This window comes from Pelophylax lessonae (assembly GCF_965119305.1).
Source record: "Pelophylax lessonae genome assembly, chromosome: 6".
Taxonomy (NCBI): Eukaryota; Metazoa; Chordata; class Amphibia; order Anura; family Ranidae; genus Pelophylax; species Pelophylax lessonae.
This window is the reverse complement of record NC_138773.1, coordinates 270308893-270332552: the sequence shown is the minus strand read 5'-3', so window position 1 is coordinate 270332552 and position 23660 is coordinate 270308893. Positions and strand designations below refer to the sequence as shown.

Below are 23660 nucleotides of genomic sequence, written 5' to 3'. Positions count from 1 at the left end.
AGCAATTAAACTTTGCTATAGTAACAAAAATACACAAACTGAGAAAAACACTGAAGTCACTATGTTTTATTATGGGAAAAGTGGTTCTTTGACTAATAATGTATTCTATCTATTTATGTTAATAAATAAATACATATATATATATATATATATATATATATATATATATATATATATATATATATATATATATATATATTATTATTATTATTATTATTATTATTATTATTACTGCAACTACCCCTGATAATAATAATAATAATAATAATACTATTAATAATAAAAAACAAGACCAGGCGCACATCCGACCTAATCATACCCTTGGACTGGTATGATTAGCGCTTGGATGGTGAATATCATTTGTGTGAATGTATGTTTTTTAATAATAATAATTGTAATAATAATTGTAGTTTATTATTATTATGGCAAAAATCATTGACCATTGATTTATTGTATATTTATATACCTATCTATCTACAGGTTATCTATCTATCTATCTACTGTATCTATCCTGAATTTATTTACAGAAAAAAAGCAATTATTAATATTTTTTTTCTTCTTATTATTATTATAATAATAATAATAATAATTTATTTAATAATTTAAAATGATATCTATCTATCTATCTATCTATCTATCTATCTATCTATCTATCTATCAATCTATCTATCTATCTATCTATCAAAACTGGATTTAATTACAGAAAAAAAGCAATTATTAATATTTTTTTTCTTATTATTATTATTATAATAATAATAATAATAATTTATTTAATAATTTAAAATGATATCTATCTATCTATCTATCTATCTATCTATCTATCTATCTATCTATCTATCTATCTATCTATCTATCTATCTATCTATCTATCTATCTATCAATCTATCTATCTATCTATCTATCTATCTATCTATCAAAACTGGATTTAATTACAGAAAAAAAAACATTTCATAAAAACTCTGACCAATTTTAAAAGCCATAGATATTATTTTTAAAAATAATCAAAAATTGAGAGTGTCCCTGGAAACCAAGGACAGCTGGCAACTACGTATACTACGTTTATATACAAACACACTCAATGCATTTCAATTCAATTATAAACACCTATGCATAAATTGTAGGATCTATATTTATGTAAATGTAACTGGGGAGACAGCAATTCATTTTGAACAGTACATGAGATTTAGGGATCTTATTAATGTTATAACAGACAAAAGGAAATTCTATTTGCATCTAAGCCCCTCGGTTCGCCATCTGTACAGTAAGCTTGATAAACGATTTACTCGCCAGCAAAAGCTGTCTAACTGATGTCACCACGAATTCCGTCCGCCTCTCACGCCCTTGACGGCTGATCTATGAGCTGGCCTGATAGTCACAAGTAATTAGCTGTGCTAATTAAAATCGCAATTTATGTATATATGTTTGTGCAGGCAGGATGCAAAATAAAGTCATTTGCTTTGACACCGATTACTGAAATCTTGCAAGCAGAAAAAAAAGAAAAATCTTAACCCATTGGGTAGCAGTACAGGAATGATAAACACAGCGCTCAAATGTGTGAAAATAAAAAGGGCAGTAACAAGAAATAAAATACAAAATGAACAAATGAACATAACAAATGGAATACACACATGTTACACAAACCTAGATACATATATTTATTACAGATATATATATATATATACTAGATGTGCACAGAATTGAAATTTTGGTGCCGAAACTGAAAACCAAGAATGCAGGATGCACTTGACCGAAAACCGAAAAACCAAAAAGACATTTTTTTCAAAAATCTTTATACATAAGTGTATTATATTCGACTTTTTAATTATTATCATCAATGTGAATATGAATTTATTGTTGGCCATTAGGCTGGGTTCCCACATTGCACCAGAATCGCAGACGGTTCACAATGACATCTGCAAACCTCTGGGGGTGTCAATGTAAAGTTAATGACACCCTCAGATCGGTTAACAGAACGCAGTGCGAACTGTGAAATGGTACAGGAATTGAATGGCATGGATCTGAAAACCCATGCCATCCGATTCCAGTGTGGACCAAAAAAAGGGTTCTGTATGGCTGAATTTGCATCGCACATACATCACATGTGATCTGCACAGCAATGCGGTGCGAATCACATGCAATGTCTGTTTTCCCAACAGTGTGAACACAGCTTGATTGGAACTTTTAGCGCGTGGTGTTAAAAATCCTGCTTGCTGCATTTGGCACCTCCCCATTGAATTGCATTGATAACGCAGCAAGAATGCATCATTAACGCACCATTGTTACGTTTTTGATGTCACATGACCTATGAAAAACAAACCATAAGCACAGTGAAATTGTGGTAAAATCGCCACAAACTTGCAATATAATCGTGGCAAAATCGCAGTGAATTTGCTGTATAATTGCATAACAATTGGCACAAATTCACTGCAAAATTGTTTTCAGTGCTATTATCAGCACCATGGCAGCCAACATTTCGTGCATCTCTAATATAGATTTATACATACAGTATCTCAAAAAAGTGAGTACATGCCTCACATTTTTGTCAATATTTTATTATATCTTTTCATGTGACAATTACACTTTGCTACAATGTAAAGTAGTGAGTGTACAGCTTTTATAACAGTGTAAATTTGCTGTTCCCTCAAAAAAACTCAACACACAGCCATTAATGTCTAAACCGCTGACAACAAAAGTGAGTACACCCCTAAGTGACAATGTCCAAATTGGGCCCAATTAGTAATTTTCCCTCCCTGGTGTCATGTGACTCGTTAGTGTTACAAGGTCTCAGGTGTGAATGGGGAACAGGTGTGTCAAATTTGGTGTTGTCGCTCTCACTCTCATACTCATCATTGGAAGTTCAGCATGGCACTTCATGGCAAAAAACTCTTTGAGGATCTGAACAAAAATAAATTTTGCTCTACATAAAGATGGCCTAGGCTATTAGAACATTGCCAAGACCCTGAACCTGAGCAAAAGCACGGCGGTCAAGACCATACAGCGATTTACCAGGACAGGTTCCACTCAGAACAGGCCTCGCCATGGTCGACAAAAGAAGTTGAGTGCACGTGCTCAGCGTCATATCCAGAGGTTGTCTTTGGAAAAATAGACACATGAGTGCTGCCAGCATTGCTGCAGAGGTTGAAGGGGTGGGGGGTCAGCCTGTCAGTGCTGAGACCATACGCCACACACTGTATCAAATTGGTCTGCATGGCTGTCATCCCAGAAGGAAGCCTCTTCTAAAGATGATGCACAAGAAAGCTTGCAAACAGTTTGCTGACGACAAGCAGAATAAGGACATAGATTACTGGAACCATGTCCTGTGGTCTGTGAGACCAAGATAAACTTACTTGGTTCAGATGGTGTCAAGCATGTGTGGCAGCAACCAGGTGAGGAGTACAAAGACAAGAGTGTCATGCCTACAGTCAAGCATGATGGTGGGAGTGTCATGGTCTGGAGCTGCATAAGTGCTGCTGACATTGGAGAGCTACAGTTCATTGAGGGAACCATGAATGCCAACATGTACTGTGACATACTGAAGCAGAGCATGATCCCCTCCTTTTGAGGACTGGGCCGCAGGGCAGTATTCCAATATGATAACGTCCCCAAACACACCTCCAAGACAACCACTGCCTTACTAAAGAAGCTGAGGGTAAAGGTGATGGACTGGCCCAGCATGTCTCAAGACCTAAACCCTATTGCGCATCTGTGGGGCATCCTCAAATGGAAGGTAGAGGAACGCAAGGTCTCCAACATCCTGCAGCTTTTTGATGTTGTCATGGAGGAGTGAAAGAGGAATCCAGTGGCAACATGAGAAGCTCCGGTGAACTCCATGCCCAAGAGGGTTAAGGCAGTGCTGGAAAATAATGGTGGCCACGCAAAATATTGACACTTTGGGCCCAATTTGAACATTGTCACTTAGGGGTGTACTCACTTTTGTTGCCAGCGGTTTAGACATTAATGGCTGTGTGTTGTGTTATTTTGAGGGGACAGAAAATTTACACTGTTATTCAAGCTGTACACTCGCTACTTTACATTGTAGCAAAGTTTCATTTCTTCACTGTTGTCACAAGAAAATATATAATAAAATATTTACAAAAATGTGAGGGGTGTACTTACTTTTGTTAGATACTGTATATATTCTAAGAAATGCATACAATTTTAACAGAAAAAGAGGGAGCTGCTACTGCCAACTTTTTATAAGGTACAAGATTCAAGACTGTCATTCTGATCTTTTTTCACCACTAAGTAAGGCACTAATGTGGAACAAGTAAGTGTATAAGTGACCCATATTTTGTGTATTTCTTCCACTGTGCAGTAATCCAATTTGAAACTTTGTGTAGGAGCTTCCTGTAATTAAGACCGGTCACTGCTGCTCTCTCTATATATGTACCGGGTGGCTGGTCTTCTATCCACCACCCCCTCCTATAATGTTCTGCAAACACCTTGTAGTGGCTGGAGTCTGCTGGGTCCTCCCATAGCTCTGCTGTACGCACAGACTATGTACAGCACAGTGATGATGTCACAGCTACTTTTATATGGGTTTTAACCACTTAAGCCCCGGAAGATTTTACCCCCATTCCGACCAGGGGGTTTTTTGCGATTTTTTACTGCGTGACTTTAACGGACAATTGCGCGGTCGTGCGACGCTGTACCTAAACTAATTTCACGTCCTTTATTTCCCACAAATAGAGCTTTCTTTTGGTGGTATTTGATCACCTGTGCGATTTTTTGATCATGCGCTATAAACAAAAAAAGAGCGTAAATTTGGCAAAAATAACAATATTTTTCACATTTTTTATATGAAATTCCCCCAAAAAAATTTAAAAATTTAAATTTTTTAACATTTTCGGCCAATTTGTTTTATGCTACGTATGTTTGGTAAAAAAAAATCGCAAAAAGCTTATTTTGATTGGTTTGCGCAAAAGTTATCGCGTTTACTAACAAAGGGAAAGATTTTTGTAATTTTTGGTGTTTTTTTAACAAGTAATGGCGGCGATCTGCGATTTTTTTGCGGGACTGCGACATTGCGGCGGACAGATCGGACCCTTGACTGACATTTTTGACACTTTTTGGGTTACCAGTGACATTACTGCAGTAATCAGTGCTATACATATGCACTGTTACTGTAAAAATGACACTGGCAGGGAAGGGGTTAACTGTATTGGAGAGGGAGGGGTTAAGTGTGTCCTAGGGGCGTGTTTCTAACTGTAGTGGGACAGGTCTCCTATTGTAAAAACAGAGATCAAAGGTTCTACATAGTAGAACCGTCTGATCTCCATTTTTACACAGGGGAGAATGACAGACGGCTTGTTTACATAAGCGGCCCGCCTTTCTCCCGCTCTACCGACGATCGTAGTGTGACCGGCGGACATCAGGTTCGCCGGTCACACGCGCGACTCCTCCGTAAACGAGCCGTGGCGGGCGTGCGCTCGTCCGCTATTGGCTCACAAACTGGTCACAGGCTAGTGACGTATATATACGTCACTTTGCCTGGCCGGGGCTGACCGCCGCAGCATATTTACTTGCGGCGGTCAGCAAGTGGTTAATTAGAAAGAATGCACAAGCTTATAATGTGGTGTTCTGGTTAAAATTTGAAATACCAAGATCAAGCCCAGTCTACTTACTCAGGACTGCAGTCACCCAGCCATTAGTGTAATGCACCTAGCCACCTTACCCCCTTCCGTTAGTAACTGGGAGATCCAGAAACCCTTTTTCTTACCTATTTGAATTCCCAAACACTAAAGGCTTGTAGCTGTTTCCCACATACAGAAAACCTGACAACATTCAGGATGCTACAAGCTTTAACATAGTTGAAGTGTTTGCCTGATAATATTATTATATTACTTATCATATTATATGATAAGTAGTTTTAAGTATTGCCTGAAATGGCTTTTTAACATTTAAAGTGTATCTGTGCTAGGTAGATATCCTCAGTTTTTCAAAACTATCAATTTGGTTTATTATTTGGTTTTATCTTCTCTTATTCTGGAGCATTAAAGCTTTTGGAGCTTTGCAGTTAAAATAAACCTTACAAAAAATATGTAATAGTAAGGCTGGATTCAAGCTGTTGCGATCTGTTAACACATCTGTGTTAAAAAAAAAAAGTAAATATATCCAGGTATCCAGGTTTTTTTGCAGGTAAAAAAATTGGATTTTTGTCTTACCGTAAAATCCATTTCTCTGATGTTCATTGACGGACACAGCTCTTCATCATCCTCTGACACTAGGCAGAGAAAAAACTTGAACACACCTGTGGGGCAGTCCCTGGGGGTAAACTCCCACTTCCTGCTATAGGTAGTCTGTATTATAACAAGCAGTGTCAGAAGGAAAAAACCCAACTCCATTGGGGGGCAGGTGCTGTGTCCTTCAACATCAGGGAAATGGATTTTATGGCAAGACCAAAATCCCATTTTCTCTTTCGTTCACTGATGGACAGAGATCTTCATCTTCTTGACCCTAGGGATGTCCCAAAGCAGTGTCAAACATGAGAGGTGGAAACAGCAGAAACAACAAACTTCCCCAAGGCTAAACATAGCCAACCAGGTAACTTAGAGCTCAACTGCTAACAACTGGAGCTCACCTGAAAAAAAACACCCTCAAAGAGAATAAGTCCTCCAAACAGGAAAAAATTCCATGTAAAAAGAAAAAATTGCCAGCACCAGAGATCCCAGCAATGAACTAGATCCTTACTCAAAATAAAAATAATACAGTCCTTTTGTGAATAACCAATCCATACAACCAATACTAAGTGCCTCACAGTGCCTCCATAGTGTAATTGATCCTCTTAGGGATGCCTCTCAAATAGATAATAGAGGAACAAAGGGGGGGGGGGACCACCATAGCGTAGAATATTTTATTCAATTAAAAATTGCTGCCATTACACTTGCATCAGTAAGAATCGCATGTGAACCCAGAAGCGCCGTGCTGTGTTTGCTGCATGGGCCGGGAGTCCCGCCCAATGCGTTTCGCCATCCAATTAGGCATCTTCTGGAGCCTCCGAGAGGCATAAAATCGAAAGAGGATCAATTACACTAGAGGAGAGGAGTGGAAAGGGAGTGACACCTGGTGGCCCACACAGACTATCACTCGGGAGGGTGAAATCCACAAGTGTAATTTGACTTATTGCTGTACAGCATAGGGTCTTTTATGGAATACAGAAATTAGCATTGGTTGCATGGATTGGTTATTCAAAAAAGGACAGCATTATTTTATTTTGAGCACTTTTTTTTTTTGGACAATAATGAGTTTTAACACAAGGTTTGGATTATTTGGTTGACATTTTGTGCATATGAGATGACAGTGCTGTATGGTAATAATAGTCATCAGATTTCAATATCTCACACAGGAGATCGATGAGCAGCAGCAGTCACAGACACACACTGGGTGTATTTGAAGTGAATAATACCGTATCGCGGGTACATATATACACACACATTCACAGAACCCTGCCCACACAGTCGTGCTATCACTATGGAGGATCAGGTCGGGGAGGCAGAAGGTGATTTAGTAACATGTTACACCTTAAATATGGATATAACATGTTACCAAAGGTAAACTTATCCTTTAATGTGCCTTATTTAGCACATTGTGTAAAAGCAGTCTATTCATTTGCATGGACTGCTAAACGCACCAAAATACTTTAAAGAAGGTGAATGCATAATTTTTCACAACACAGTGCACCACAACGCACGCTAGTAGGTTACTATGTGATGTGTTGCGCTGTAAAGTTTGTGCATTGGCAAGGACAATGTGATGCCACTTAAGCAGAACTCATGGCAAATGGTTATATATTTTTTTTTTTTTGGATACAGTAAGGGAGGGTTATAGCCTATCAGTCTTTTTTTTTTTTTTTTTGCAATCCATGTTGAGTTGGGGAGATTTACCTTCACCTTCTGTCCCTTAGCCAAAACAGGAAGTGAGAGGAAATCCCTCCAATGGGAGGAAATCCCTGGTTGTCATCAGGGTCACCTATTGGAAGATTGCCCCTCTATTCCTGCTCTACTGACAACCAAAAAATTTGTATTTTCTTTCACTCTCGACGATAGTGGTAAACAGGGGCGTAGATAAGGGGGGGCGTCAGGGGGGTCCAAACCCCTCCCTCCCAGAGAATTGGTCAAATTCACAGCAGCTGGGTTAGTGTAGCCTATCAGCTGCGGGAGCCACTGACACTCGGAAGACCACCTGTCTCATCCACGAGGCTGACAGGCAGGGCCGGCTGCCATTGAAGCCATGTTTACTATTTGCTTCACTAACAGATGTGCCTGCTAGGGGCGGAGTATATACTGTATATACTGTATACATACCGCAATTCATCACAGTGTGGCAGGCATGCTAATTATTGTTCTCTGGGCACACAAGGCTGACCCCCCCCCCCCCAATAGGAAAAAAAATTGTCTATGGCCCTGGTGGTAAATAGAGGGGGACACAGACAGCAATACAAACTGACAGGTGTTCTAATCTCTCCCAACTCTATCCAAAAAAAAAAAAAGTTTTGCCTTTAGTTATACTTTTTGAATAAATGGCACCAAAGGCTCTAATGCACACATTGCTGCAGTGCAAGGGTGTGCACCCAGCCCCAAGTAAGGAGCAGGATGACAGCTCCAGAGCCTGTACCTTTAAAAAACAAACAGTAAGCAATGTTAATTTTCAGATCTCTGTCCTGACAGTTTCCATACAAGCCATGCCTACTGTACCAATTAAGCACCACCCGCTGTGCCTATTGAGAAATACGGCTAATGGGAAGGCATGCGTTTGCTTTAAAATTACAAGCAATTTAAGTCACCAAATATAAGCAATTAACACTTTTACCTCCTTTCCCAGCTCTGGCAGGGGTGAAGTGGTACACAGCCCAGAGTCTGACACCCTAAAAGCTCTGTGATTATGCCCCCCCCCCCCCATATGATGTTGAATGACAGCACAGCACACACACTGTATATCACAATAAGGTAAGCTTTTATTCTATTCCTGGTTCATATTGACTCACACATTAGAGTACGTTCTTTCCTTTTCCACATTATTTACAAGCAGGCAATAAACATGCATGCCAAGTTTGATCACCACTGTGGAAATAATGGTAGCTTTCTAATGAAATTTCTGCTTTAAAAAGGACCATGCTAAGAATATTTAGATGAAAGCTTGTAATTATTTAGTCTGAATAAATCTCTCCCTTCTTAGTTCAATAATGTGTAGCTCTGCAACTCTAAATAAATATACAATCACTGCATTCTACTATGGTAATTACCAATTTCGGATCTCTTCCTAGGTCAAGGTGAGAATTATACTCTAATAGCTTTGTATAAATCAACGTCAGACATGAACGAATGAGGATTTGTCAGCTGATAGTTCCAAAAAATTATAACTGGGAAAACGTCAGCCCCCCTAAAGACACCCAGTCATGTGCTCTTTATCAACATACAAAAGAAATAATAAAAAACAAAATTATATTTTCAATATACAGTATATCTTACTTTAGACCCTGTGTACTTCTGGATCTCTTGGTCTCTGTGCTTCTCTATAGAATGCAAGCAGATCATGGCTGGAGGGAGAGGTCGCCAGTGTGTTGTACATAGGTTTGTGAAAACATCACAGCACCCAGCCCTTAGTAATGCACTTCAGACCCCACAGCCCCCCCAATGCTTACTTGAGCCCCCTCTCGATCCAGCCTTGCCTCCCCAAGGACTCCTGATTGGCTTTTGGCAGCAGCGGGAGCCATTGGCTGTGAATGGACACACAGAGCCGTGGGTCAGGAGCGTGCCTTCCTGGGTGGCACCCAGCAGGAGGGAGGAGCCAAGAGCGCTGTATGGGACCCGAGAATAAGAGGATCAAGGCTGCCCTGTGCAAAACCAACTGCACAGAGCAGGTAAGTATAACATGTTCATTATTAAAAGAAGAAAATTCTCTTAGGCTGGATTTACACATGTGCATAGCTACTTCATTTTTTTTTTTTTAATTTAAATCAATGGAAACGCATCAAAATGTATTTCAATGCATGCGTTAGGATATGAGGCAACACAAGTCATGGCATCAATGTATTATGACACACGTTATGCTGCATGTTAACATTTAATACAAAGTACATAGCAAAGCCCATTCAAAACACATAACAATCCTGACTCAGAAGTGGGTAAGAAAAACAAACATGGAACAGTTGATGTGTAATGGCCTGCAATAGCACTGATCTCTAACAGTCTCATGTAATGTGTCTTCAGTATAAGGCTGTCTCCCAAAGCATGTCCTCAGTCTCCAACAACTCTTATAGCATGTCCTCAGTCTCCAACAACTCTTATAGCATGTCCTCAGTCTCCAACAACTCTTATAGCATGTCCTCAGTCTCCAACAACTCTTATAGCATGTCCTCAGTCTCCAACAACTCTTATAGCATGTCCCCAGTCTTTGACTATCTCTGGTAGCACATTCTCAGTCTCTGATCATCTCTGGTTGCACATTCTTAATCTCTGACCAACACTTGTAGCACATCCCCAGTCTCTGACCATTTCTTGTAGCACATCCTCAGTCTCTGACTTTTTCTTGTAGCACATCCTCAGTCTCTGACTATTTCTTGTAGCACGTCCTCAGTCTCTGACTATTTCTTGTAGCACATCCTCAGTCTCTGACTATTTCTTGTAGCACATCCTCAGTCTCTGACTATTTCTTGTAGCACGTCCTCAGTCTCTGACTATTTCTTGCAGCACATCCTCAGTCTCTGACTATTTCTTGTAGCACATCCTCAGTCTCTGACTATTTCTTGTAGCACGTCCTCAGTCTCTGACTATTTCTTGCAGCACATCCCAAGTCTCTGACTATTTCTTGTAGCACATCCTCAGTCTCTATTTCTTGCAGCACATCTTCAGTCTCTGACTAATTGTTGTAGCAGGTCCTCAGTCTCTATTTCTTGTAGCACATCCTCCGTCTCTGACTATTTCTTGTAGCACATCCTCAGTCTCTGACTATTTCTTGTAGCACGTCCCCAGTCTCTGACTATTTCTTGTAGCGCATCCTCAATCTCTGATTATTTCTTGTAGCACTTCCTCAGTCTCTGACTATTTCTTGTAGCATGTCCTCAGTCTCTGACTATTTTTTGTAGCACATCCTCAGTCTCTGCCTATTTCTTGTAGCACATCCTCAGTCTCTGACTATTTCTTGTAGCACATCTTCAGTCTCTATTCCTTGTAGCACTTCCTCAGTCTCTGACTATTTCTTGTAGCACATCCTCAGTCTCTGACTATTTCTTGTAGCACATCCTCAGTCTCTATTCCTTGTAGCACTTCCTCAGTCTCTGACTATTTCTTGTAGCATGTCCTCAGTCTCTGACTATTTTTTGTAGCACTTCCTCAGTCTCTGACTATTTCTTGTAGCATGTCCTCAGTCTCTGACTATTTTTTGTAGCACATCCTCAGTCTCTGCCTATTTCTTGTAGCACATCCTCAGTCTCTGACTATTTCTTGTAGCACATCTTCAGTCTCTATTCCTTGTAGCACTTCCTCAGTCTCTGACTATTTCTTGTAGCACATCCTCAGTCTCTGACTATTTCTTGTAGCACATCCTCAGTCTCTATTCCTTGTAGCACTTCCTCAGTCTCTGACTATTTCTTGTAGCATGTCCTCAGTCTCTGACTATTTTTTGTAGCACATCCTCAGTCTCTGCCTATTTCTTGTAGCACATCCTCAGTCTCTGACTATTTCTTGTAGCACATCTTCAGTCTCTGACTATTTCTTGTAGCATGTCCTCAGTCTCTGACTATTTTTTGTAGCACATCCTCAGTCTCTACCTATTTCTTGTAATACATCCTCAGTCTCTGACTATTTCCTGTAGCACATCATCAGTCTCTGACTACTTCTTGTAGCGCATCCTCAGTCTCTGATTATTTCTTGTAGCACAACCTCAACCTCAGTCTCTGACTATTCCTTGTAGCACTTCCTCAGTCTCTGACTATTTCTTGTAGCATGTCCTCAGTCTCTGACTATTTTTTGTAGCACATCCTCAGTCTCTGCCTATTTCTTGTAGCACATCCTCAGTCTCTGACTATTTCTTGCAGCACATCCTAAGTCTCTGACTATTTCTTGTAGCACATCCTCAGTCTCTATTTCTTGCAGCACATCCTCAGTCTCTGACTAATTGTTGTAGCAGGTCCTCAGTCTCTATTTCTTGTAGCACATCCTCCGTCTCTGACTATTTCTTGTAGCACATCCTCAGTCTCTGACTATTTCTTGTAGCACGTCCCCAGTCTCTGACTATTTCTTGAAGCGCATCCTCAATCTCTGATTATTTCTTGTAGCACAACCTCAGTCTCTGATTATTTCTTGTAGCACAACCTCAACCTCAGTCTCTGACTATTCCTTGTAGCACTTCCTCAGTCTCTGACTATTTCTTGTAGCATGTCCTCAGTCTCTGACTATTTTTTGTAGCACATCCTCAGTCTCTGCCTATTTCTTGTAGCACATCCTCAGTCTCTGACTATTTCTTGCAGCACATCCTAAGTCTCTGACTATTTCTTGTAGCACATCCTCAGTCTCTATTTCTTGCAGCACATCCTCAGTCTCTGACTAATTGTTGTAGCAGGTCCTCAGTCTCTATTTCTTGTAGCACATCCTCCGTCTCTGACTATTTCTTGTAGCACATCCTCAGTCTCTGACTATTTCTTGTAGCACGTCCCCAGTCTCTGACTATTTCTTGAAGCGCATCCTCAATCTCTGATTATTTCTTGTAGCACAACCTCAACCTCAGTCTCTGACTATTCCTTGTAGCACTTCCTCAGTCTCTGACTATTTCTTGTAGCATGTCCTCAGTCTCTGACTATTTTTTGTAGCACATCCTCAGTCTCTGCCTATTTCTTGTAGCACATCCTCAGTCTCTGACTATTTCTTGTAGCACATCTTCAGTCTCTGACTATTTCTTGTAGCACATCCTCAGTCTCTATTCCTTGTAGCACTTCCTCAGTCTCTGACTATTTCTTGTAGCATGTCCTCAGTCACTGACTATTTTTTGTAGCACATCCTCAGTCTCTGCCTATTTCTTGTAGCACATCCTCAGTCTCTGACTATTTCTTGTAGCATGTCCTCAGTCTCTGAATATTTTTTGTAGCACATCCTCAGTCTCTGCCTATTTCTTGTAATACATCCTCAGTCTCTGACTATTTCCTGTAGCACATCATCAGTCTCTGCCTATTTCTTGTAATACATCCTCAGTCTCTGACTATTTCCTGTAGCACATCATCAGTCTCTGACTACTTCTGGTAGCGCATCCTCAGTCTCTGATTATTTCTTGTAGCACAACCTCAACCTCAGTCTCTGACTATTCCTTGTAGCACTTCCTCAATCTCTGACTATTTCTTGTAGCATGTCCTCAGTCTCTGACTATTTTTTGTAGCACATCCTCAGTCTCTGCCTATTTCTTGTAGCACATCCTCAGTCTCTGACTATTTCTTGTAGCACATCTTCAGTCTCTGACTATTTCTTGTAGCATGTCCTCAGTCTCTGACTATTTTTTGTATCACATCCTTATTCCCTACCTATTTCTTGTAATACATCCTCAGTCTCTGACTATTTCCTGTAGCACATCATCAGTCTCTGCCTATTTCTTGTAATACATCCTCAGTCTCTGACTATTTCCTGTAGCACATCATCAGTCTCTGACTACTTCTTGTAGCGCATCCTCAGTCTCTGATTATTTCTTGTAGCACAACCTCAACCTCAGTCTCTGACTATTCCTTGTAGCACTTCCTCAGTCTCTGACTATTTCTTGTAGCATGTCCTCAGTCTCTGACTATTTTTTGTAGCACATCCTCAGTCTCTGCCTATTTCTTGTAGCATGTCCTCAGTCTCTGACTATTTCTTGTAGCACATCCTCAGTCTCTATTCCTTGTAGCACTTCCTCAGTCTCTGACTATTTCTTGTAGCATGTCCTCAGTCTCTGACTATTTTTTGTAGCACATCCTCAGTCTCTGCCTATTTCTTGTAGCACATCCTCAGTCTCTGACTATTTCTTGTAGCACATCTTCAGTCTCTGACTATTTCTTGTAGCATGTCCTCAGTCTCTGACTATTTTTTGTATCACATCCTTATTCCCTACCTATTTCTTGTAATACATCCTCAGTCTCTGACTATTTGCTGTAGCACATCATCAGTCTCTGCCTATTTCTTGTAATACATCCTCAGTCTCTGACTATTTCCTGTAGCACATCATCAGTCTCTGACTACTTCTTGTAGCGCATCCTCAGTCTCTGATTATTTCTTGTAGCACAACCTCAACCTCAGTCTCTGACTATTCCTTGTAGCACTTCCTCAGTCTCTGACTATTTCTTGTAGCATGTCCTCAGTCTCTGACTATTTTTTGTAGCACATCCTCAGTCTCTGCCTATTTCTTGTAGCACATCCTCAGTCTCTGACTATTTCTTGTAGCACATCCTCAGTCTCTATTTCTTGCAGCACATCCTCAGTCTCTGCCTATTTCTTGTAGCATGTCCTCAGTCTCTGACTATTTCTTGTAGCACATCCTCAGTCTCTATTCCTTGTAGCACTTCCTCAGTCTCTGACTATTTCTTGTAGCATGTCCTCAGTCTCTGACTATTTTTTGTAGCACATCCTCAGTCTCTGCCTATTTCTTGTAGCACATCCTCAGTCTCTGACTATTTCTTGTAGCACATCTTCAGTCTCTGACTATTTCTTGTAGCATGTCCTCAGTCTCTGACTATTTTTTGTATCACATCCTTATTCCCTACCTATTTCTTGTAATACATCCTCAGTCTCTGACTATTTGCTGTAGCACATCATCAGTCTCTGCCTATTTCTTGTAATACATCCTCAGTCTCTGACTATTTCCTGTAGCACATCATCAGTCTCTGACTACTTCTTGTAGCGCATCCTCAGTCTCTGATTATTTCTTGTAGCACAACCTCAACCTCAGTCTCTGACTATTCCTTGTAGCACTTCCTCAGTCTCTGACTATTTCTTGTAGCATGTCCTCAGTCTCTGACTATTTTTTGTAGCACATCCTCAGTCTCTGCCTATTTCTTGTAGCACATCCTCAGTCTCTGACTATTTCTTGTAGCACATCCTCAGTCTCTATTTCTTGCAGCACATCCTCAGTCTCTGACTAATTGTTGTAGCAGGTCCTCAGTCTCTATTTCTTGTAGCACATCCTCCGTCTCTGACTATTTCTTGTAGCACATCCTCAGTCTCTGACTATTTCTTGTAGCACGTCCCCAGTCTCTGACTATTTCTTGAAGCGCATCCTCAATCTCTGATTATTTCTTGTAGCACAACCTCAACCTCAGTCTCTGACTATTCCTTGTAGCACTTCCTCAGTCTCTGACTATTTCTTGTAGCATGTCCTCAGTCTCTGACTATTTTTTGTAGCACATCCTCAGTCTCTGCCTATTTCTTGTAGCACATCCTCAGTCTCTGACTATTTCTTGTAGCACATCTTCAGTCTCTGACTATTTCTTGTAGCACATCCTCAGTCTCTATTCCTTGTAGCACTTCCTCAGTCTCTGACTATTTCTTGTAGCATGTCCTCAGTCTCTGAATATTTTTTGTAGCACATCCTCAGTCTCTGCCTATTTCTTGTAATACATCCTCAGTCTCTGACTATTTCCTGTAGCACATCATCAGTCTCTGCCTATTTCTTGTAATACATCCTCAGTCTCTGACTATTTCCTGTAGCACATCATCAGTCTCTGACTACTTCTTGTAGCGCATCCTCAGTCTCTGATTATTTCTTGTAGCACAACCTCAACCTCAGTCTCTGACTATTCCTTGTAGCACTTCCTCAATCTCTGACTATTTCTTGTAGCATGTCCTCAGTCTCTGACTATTTTTTGTAGCACATCCTCAGTCTCTGCCTATTTCTTGTAGCACATCCTCAGTCTCTGACTATTTCTTGTAGCACATCTTCAGTCTCTGACTATTTCTTGTAGCATGTCCTCAGTCTCTGACTATTTTTTGTAGCACATCCTCAGTCTCTGCCTATTTCTTGTAATACATCCTCAGTCTCTGACTATTTCCTGTAGCACATCATCAGTCTCTGACTACTTCTTGTAGCACATCCTCAGTCTCTGACTATTTCTTATAGCACATCCTCAGTCTCTGACTATTTCTTGTAGCACATCCTCAGTCTCTGACTATTTCTTATAGCACATCCTCATTCTCTGATCATTTCTTGTAGCACAGTCTCAGTCTTTGACTATTTCTTGTAATACATCCTCAGTCTCTGACTATTTCCTGTAGCACATCATACGTCTCTGACTACTTCTTGTAGCACATCCTCAGTCTCTGACTATTTCTTGTAGCTCAGTCTCTGACTATTTCTTGTAGCACATCCTCAGTCTCTGACTATTTCTTGCAGCACATCCTCAGTCTCTGACTATTTCTTGCAGCACATCCTCAGTCTTTGATCATCTCTTGCAACACATGTTCAGTCTGGCATTTTCTAACATTACATACACTGAATATGGATATGAATATAAAGGGAGATATCAAGGGCCACACTGAAAGTGGTTGTAAACCCTTACATATACCCAGTGAAGTGAATAGCCTCAAGTAATACGCAGAGATTAAACAAATACTCCTACATAAGTTGTACCTGATTATCTGCAGACTTCTCTTCTCTATATCCGTTCAAATTCAAGAATTTATAAAGCTTGTCTGAGAGTTAAAAAAAGGGGACAGAAAGCTCAGTGAGGGGAGGTCTGAGAGCCAATTGGAGGGAAGGGACACACAGCCCTTTCACACAGCACACAACAGTGTTTCTCAACCTTTCTTCGGTCAAGGCACCCTTTAAAAAATATAGGATAACATTGAGGCACCCTTTAAAAATTATGGAGAGTCTCCAGGTACCCCATTCTAAAATGCAAAAACTATTCTAATAGTTTTACATAATGCAGCAACATCCACATTAGTAGGACACCCAACTTTAGAGGGGATTTTTTCTTCCAAAGGAAATACACTTTTGCAATATGATACTGACTAGTATTCCAATGTTTCTCTTCTCCCTCAGTTTTTCTCCATCACTTGTGACCCCAACACTGATGGAGAGAGGGGATACAAGGATGCTGTGCAGGCGCCTGACATCCTGCATATCAACTGATGATGCAATTGGTCGTTAGGACTCAGGCGGCTAGAAGGTCATAATGGTGCACAATGAAAACCTTTAGCTTTGTGTAACTAAAAGGCAGGCTTCAACCACACACAGGCTTGTATGCAATATTTGGCCAATTTCTAGGCATTTTGCCAAGGCACCTCTGAAGAAACCTCAAGGCATCCCAGGGTGCCTGGGCACCCTGGTTGAAAAAGGCTGGCACACAGAAACAGAATTGAGGCTGTCAATCAGCTGGTGGTCCCTCCTCTGTCCCTCTCTTGGTATCAGGAAAACTTCTCAGAAGTGATTCATGTGGATAGCAGAGGAAGGAACCAGCAGACAGAAATTACACTTAGTGGTCTTAATTGAGACAAAGTACACACTATAGAGGGATATGCTTTGTTCATATTTCACGTCTGAGGTTTACAACCACTTTAAGGCCCCCAGTGTCACGTATGTTTACCACCGCTGGTCCAATCACTTGTTAATGAACAATCCATCAGATCACTCTGGGTGGACTATTTCATGATCTCTCCCACAAACTTCAATTGCCATTATGTAAATAAATAGAACACTCACTGCATCACATTTTAATTTTTTTGATTATTAACATAAAACAAATATTTTGCTGTCACATGAATCTTCTATTTACAAACAATCCTCAGGCTTAAGAGAATGTTTACAAAATTTGATAGCGGAACATTTGTTATAAATATCACATAGAAATATGTGTTGGGGTGTGTGGAAAAATAACGTCCTCTAATCAGCGGTGGGATTTTGGTAAAACCTAAATCTGAAAAATGTCAGCAGACCAGAATAGTATCACTGTTGTTTCTCCAGAACAGAAGAAGGTGAGAACAGAGGGCAAGAAAGTACACATTAAAGTACATGAAAACAGATAAGTGTTAGCCTAGCCTGACTATAAAAGTGTGTGCAAATATCAGAAACTTGATTTTTTTTGCACTATTCATACCTTTCAAGCAGTCATGCGGGAGGGTGTAGTGTGGTGCAGTGGCAAACACACACTCAGTCCAGATGCAATTGAAAGAACTTGTATTGAAGTCAAGGAAAAACAGTTCACAACAAGCCCAGTGGAAGGCAGCCCAACTGGGACATACACGGATGACAACCACATGTAACAGAGAAGGTCTCAGCCAAGCTGACAGTATCTCTCTGGAGGGGCAGAATGCAGCTTGGCTGGTCTAAGCCAAAGTGTGGAGGTTTCCAGGAAGAGAAGTGAATCCCTACGCTTTCCCTACTAATCTGGAACCTTTCCCTAATGCTATTACTGTCCCTAAACTATCTACATGCTAAAAGCGCACTGAATAAAGGAGTCAAGGTCTTAAATAGACTTTGCCTGACCCAAGATGGCCACTAGAGTCACATGGGCTATCCAACCGGATCACTGCCCCAGTGACCCAGGAAATCATAGAGGAAACATATTCCTCCTGATTTCCTCTCCTTCTGCACTGCCACTGCAGTTAAGCACCATCTGCAGTGGAGAAAATAGCCTGCACCTGCCTACAGTCATGGGATCACTCTTGAAGGAGGGATTGGAGTTCATATTGGCTAATCTTCCCCTTCAGCATGTCCATGCATTTGTTTACATAAACAGCCTTGAAAGACCCTTCTACCGTGCTTCATTTATCCATTTAAGCATTTAGTTATTTTTTGTGTTTAGGTCTGCTTTGAAGCCAAGCTTCAGGAATTACAAAACTACCCTTTGCAGTGACCTACTCCAACACCCCCCTCTCCTCCCCCAAGGGTGCAAGGATGCAAGGATTAAATGCTCATGAAGTGTAGTGGATAAGTTAAGATATAGGGAGTAATACTTACCTGTTTTCTCGCTCTGGCAAGCTCCCTCCATCCTTATGATCTCTTTTCTTTAAGGCCCTCCGTGCCATGGTTGTAAATTGAAATCATCAATGTGAGGCAAATAGTTCTACACTGTATGCATACTTTTTGGGATGGGAATGTGGGACACCTATTAGCAAAGGTATGTAGGCATAGGACACACCCCTGCCTTGCCCTCTTAAAGGAGAATTATACAAAAAAAAAAAGTTGAACACAAAAAAAGTTGCTTTTTTTAACCAATACTATTCCTTTATACTGGCTGTTGAGATTTACAAATGCAGCAATTTAGAAATTGGATATAAGTTTTAGCACTATAAAACATGTTTTAAAAGATAAATAGTGCCTTTTATATATAACTATACAAATCAGACCAAAATGAAGGACAAATGAGGAGGAAAGAGGGGCATTTTTTAAAAATCAGGGACAATCTGTTGAAATCAGGAACACTTTCTCGAAATAAAGGACAGTTGGTAGCTAGGCTGTATGTATTCTGACTCTAATTGTTGTAATAGTGACTTATCCCTTGCTGAGACCTATTCCTGGCCTGTATAAGCAGATGCAATCACCGCAGACAATCGTTAACAGATAGCTGAACTCACCAGACACTGTTTCTTTACATCTACGTAGGTTTTATTACAAGAAGTAGGTATAGCAGACTACAAAATGTGGCAGATGATTGAAGATGGTATCTGCAGGTCAAAATATGGTAATGTGTTCCCGGATGTGAGCAGATTGTATGAAGGCCTAGACAGATGTGGCCATCTCTATTCCCACAAGCATAAATAAGCAGGAAGAGGAAGTACATCACAGGTGGGAGGGAACACAGAAAGGATAGACAGAAGCAAGTGCAACAACCAAAATAACCACAAGATGGCAGTATAATGACAAAATATATTGACATTACCATAACTATGCATTATATTATATCTTACATATTGATATAACAGCACAGTATGAAAGTATGGCAAAGGACCACCCAAAAGCCAGAGCGAGGCGTAGGGTAAGTATGATATCTTTTCATCATCTCCTGAAAGTTAATACGCATTTATTAATGCAGTGGAGTAACAATGCAAGAGTAGTTTTTCTGTAATGCCTGGGGTTTGGCTTTAAACGAGTTCTTAAGGCCTGAAGGCTCTTTGTCCTAATGCATTCTCTGTATTAAGGTTAAAAACTTTCTGAGCGCAGTGCCCCCATTTATACTTACATGAGCCCGATCTCGATCCAGCAATTTACACGACAGCACCCTCTCTCTCCACTATCTCCTTCCTCATAAGCTCATAGACAGCAGTGTGAGTCATTGGCAATCACTGTCAATCACAGCCAGTGTGGAGGGAGTGGGGGGGGCGGGACCAAGCTGTATTCTTGGACACACAGAGCCGACTCGGCAGCGAGTCCGCATAAGTGCCCCCATAGCAAGCGGACTGCCATGGTGGGCACATGGTGCGGGGGCGGGTAGCTAGTAGCACTGGCAGGGGACTTGAGAAGAGGAGGATTGGAGCTGCTCTGAGCAAAACCATTGTACCAAGCAGGTAAGTATAACATGTTTATTCTTTTTAAAAAATCCTTTATCACTTTAACAACATCAGAGAAGCCCTGAACAACTTATACCCGCCATAGGGTTTAGGCGAGTTCTGAGTATTCACTTCAAAGCCTCTTAATACATAGAAAATGTACAGATCCATTCTCTGACATTACAATGGCATAAAAAAAATGTGCAAAACATTCTCAGATATGGAGTGTAAGATCGAGAAGCTGGTCTCTGCTTAAGAGCTCTTGTGTCTGTCCTCTATATGTATACAATTTATGTACACAGTGTGCGTTTTTTCTAGAAGACGCATGCCTTTGAATTTCTTTTTCTGCACATAAAATTATTTTAACTCTGCAGCTGCCTATGAGGTCTTGAGAGTAATTTGAGAGCAATAAGCAATCAGTCTCCCTATTATTAGGATGGGCCCCTGGCCTAAGCCAGGCATACATTTGTCAGCATCAGTGGATGAGATGCAGAGCAGAGTACATGTGTCTTCAATATTCATATAACAGGGCACTATTTTTTGAGCATTTTTTAGGCTGGGTGGAAGTAATTGGAGTAAAAAGGGACATGCTTTTACAGTGTGACAATGACACGAGCTATTCCGATGTAATTTACAAAAGCTTTATAAATAAAACTGTGTCAAATTTGAATCAGCAGTGGAAAATGACATCTAAAGATTGAGATTTTAAATATAATTTGTTGACCAACACAGACAGTTCTTACTTTATACACTTTGCTACACGGTGATGGTGCCTGGCTGCTCAGGTACAGTTGCTCTCACATATCAACGGGGTAAAAAACAAGAATAATTCAGATTTTCTATGGGTCATTGAAACTGTTATGGGGCACACTGGCTCCGGTTATGGGGCATGAACCGCCTCCTGGAATGAGCCACCACACACAAACAATCCAATAGGAGTGCCAAACAAATGTCCAAACATCCAAGGTAATTTAAAGAGATGTACAGCCAAAACTTGGACTGAAGTTGGCTCTCTGTTGACGTCACAGAAGTCAGTCCAGGCAACACAACATTGAGACCACGGAGTCGGGATCCACCAGTTTATTCTTTGAGAGCCTGAGCCGGGCCACTCCCCACCCCTCCACAGCCCAGCACTCCAATGAGCGAGGAGGGGGCAGGGCAGAGACCGGTGACTGACATTCAGCAGCTCTCTGCTCGGGGAGCTGTCAGAACCTCAGTGTAGAGGTGTCGGGGACAGATGTGGCATCGGACCGATCCTGCATCCACCTAGGTAAGTATGAATAGGGAAAAAAAAGGATCCCATACATCTCTTTTAATGATAAAACTGATTCATAGCAAAGTAAATCTGTGTTCCTGAGGCTGAACACACTTCCCCTTCATCAAGGCTGCAAAACATGTTCAAATACAACATGACCTTTGTATTTATGCTTATTTTGTAGCCCTGATGAAGGTGTGTGTGTGTGTGGGGGGGGTATGTTTGGCCCCTAAAAGAGTAGTCATAATTCTGCTATGAATCAATGTGATCATTAAATTACCATTCACTCATTGGATTGTATACATATAGGTGGGGTGTCAGTCCTATGTATTGTGTAGGCTCCAATTAGGGGCAACTTGAAGCTTACATGAGGTTTCTTATCCCCCTATCTTTTTACTGATGGCAAGGAACAACACCATCTTGTGTTTTTTTTTTCTAATTTGCCCAGGTTTGCTGGCATAGGAGTTTTTTTTTACTAAAGCTGGAGAGTGCAAAATCAAGCTCACTTCTGCATAAAAAGCAATCAGCTTCCAGGTTTTATTGCCGAAACTCACTTGAACAAGCTGGGGGTTAGAAACTGATTGACTACCATGCACAGCTGAACCCCGATTCTGAGTGCACCATTTTTTAGTAAATCTACACCATAGTTCAGTTAACACAGAAAACCACATTATTTTGCAGCACTGAAAACCTAGCAAGCATCTCTTGGTGCCCAAAACTGATTTATTGCACCAGGAGCTCTGAACGTTTGGGAGCTCTAATATGCCAACCTCAACTTATACCAAAATGCAAACAATAAAGTGGTTGTAAACTTACCTTTATAATTTGTACCTATAGGTAAGCCTATAATAAGGCTTACCAATAGGTACTGTAAATATCTCTTAATCTTGCACCGTTTAGGAGATATTTACATTGCATGTAGCCGATGACATCATCGGCGCATGCGCTCTGAGGAACGGCAGTCCTCACAGTGCGGGTATAAGACAACAGATTGGCCTCTCCCCTATGCGTTTCGCCACAGGGTCACGTGGCTTCCTCAGGGGATATATGTCCCCCTGAGGAAGCCACCTGACCCTTTGGCATAACGCGTAGGGGAGGGGCCAATCTGTTGTCACGCTGAGGCACGCATTGTGAGCATACCATGGAAATACTGTCTGATTGTCTTATACCTGTACTGTGAGGACTGAATGCTTTTTAAAGTTTGGTGTATTCTAAGCGCCAGGAAAATGTGAGTGTTTTTATATTTATTGTTTAATAAACCAGTTGTTTTAAAAGATAAAGCACTATGTCCAGCTTTTAAACGAACCAGTAGGGAACAATTAGAGACCTTCTTAATATGGAGTTTCTGGGGTACATGTAATGCAAATAACTTCCCGCTGTTCATTGGGACCACTACTCACATTGAGAGGACCAATAGGGAACTGTAGTTTCTTGGACAATTGTAATGCAAGTAAGCTAATAATGGACTCTGAGTCCACTATTTACATTAGGGGACTAATAAGACACTATTACAGATCTTGAAAATGTGGAGTTTCTGGGGCACTTTAAAGCAAGTAAGTTAGTATTGATTATTGAGGCAACCACTCACATTGAGAGAACTGGTTGGGAACTGTTAGTGGCCTTTGAAATTTAAATGGCACATATAATGCAAAAATTAAGTAATTTTGGTCATTAAGATCACCACTCAGAATGAGGAACCAATAGGGAGTTGTTAAACACCTTTGTAGTTTCTGGGGCACGTGTCATTAACATTCTATTGGTCATTGAGACCACCACTCACGTTGAGAAGACCAAAAGGGAACTGTTGGAGACAGTTGGAATTTAGAGTTTCTGGGGCCCTTGCAATGGTCTGCAAACGATCATTCATGTTCCTGTAGGAAATTAAGTTAGGATGATGGTTTAGGTTTTTTCCATAGTCTAACAGGTGTACATGGGCTTATCTCTACAAGAAAAACAGAGCAAGAATG

At 40.7% G+C, this 23660-nt stretch overlaps 1 protein-coding gene across 17 annotated transcripts in view; it reads right to left on the bottom strand.

The window, feature by feature from the left end:
* The window catches only part of BAZ2B (bromodomain adjacent to zinc finger domain 2B), a 427534-nt gene that overhangs the window by 299126 nt on the left and 104748 nt on the right, over positions 1–23660 (bottom strand). The gene's annotated exons all lie outside the window — the stretch shown is intronic.